The sequence below is a fragment of the Dermacentor silvarum genome, chromosome 4 (genome assembly GCF_013339745.2).
Source record: "Dermacentor silvarum isolate Dsil-2018 chromosome 4, BIME_Dsil_1.4, whole genome shotgun sequence".
Lineage (NCBI taxonomy): Eukaryota > Metazoa > Arthropoda > Arachnida > Ixodida > Ixodidae > Dermacentor > Dermacentor silvarum.
The window spans coordinates 85,558,115-85,559,370 of NC_051157.2; positions in this window are offsets into that span (position 1 = coordinate 85,558,115).

A 1,256-nucleotide genomic window follows, 5' to 3' on the forward strand; every position below is an offset into this window, starting at 1 on the left:
GTGCAAACATCATTAGATAGTACTGAAAGACCCACTGGCAGCTTTTAATTAGCTTCAGAGTAAGTAGTACTATGAAACAATCGTTAATGTTTTCAACATAATATCACTACAGAAAAATCTCGTAATGTCCAAAAGCTCATTTTACGTGAAACATGTTGTGATGCAGAATTAGCTTCGTGAATTAACTGCCAATACACTGTAAACACACCTGCAGTTTAGTGGACGCCAAACCCGCTTCCGTTGGTCCCAGCGCGTGGAAAAAGTTGACTCGTCGCTAAAGATGACATCGCCCCATTTCTCTGTTGTCCAATCTTTCATTGCTGTAGCGAACATGAGTCGTTCTTGTGGCTGGCTGTCTGAGAGGCAGGGCTTCTGTGCTGCTACGAAAGACTGCAGGCCAAGCTCACTCAGCCTTCTTCTTACAGTCTCAGACGATACCGTGAGCGAGAGCGCTTCTCGGATATCCTCTGCACTTTGAAAAGGATCAGCCACGATGGCGGCCGTAATCAGGCGGTCCTCTTCCTCAGTCGTGGCCCTTGGACGCCCACTGCGCTCCATATCTGTGAATCTGTCATCGTCGCGGAAAGCTTGAATAATCCTATTCACGGCAGTCCGGCTCCTGTTGGTTCGGCGGCAGATTTCGCGCTGAGGTATTCCCTCTATAAATAAACGCACAATGTACCTTCTTTCGTCAAGTGGAACACGCAGCGGCATCTTTCCAAATAGGCAATCACCACGTGGCCTGAAGCAAGTCTACTACGTTTTCAGCGACTGATGCGAAGATGCGCCTATGTGTGAAAGAAAATTTTCTATGCATCCGCTTTTTCTTTATTTTTGATGACAGTGAAACACCTCCCTACCCTTTCTCTCAAGACGCAGAAGCAGCAACACTCATTGGACCAAGATGCTGCCAACCAAAGTGCGCCAGTAAACGTCGCGTAAAAAAAATCGTCGCAGCGCTTCGTGAAACTTATCTACCCACTGGCACAGCAGTCGACAAAGGTTGCAGTGATTGCTCCGATACTGCTATCAAGCCAGATATGTGGCGGTCTTATCGCAGACAGCGCTCTGCGTCAACACAACGAACTAACAATGTCATGCACGGGAATAAAAAATTAACAGGCAGGCGAGTACCAAGAGGGCTCATATCCGGGAGAGCGCCCCTGTCGCCGCTAGGTGGCGTACCGCTAGGTGGCGCGGATAGGCAGTCTGGCACGCGCTCGCGTGGTCCGCAAACTTTTGTGGTTGACTGTACC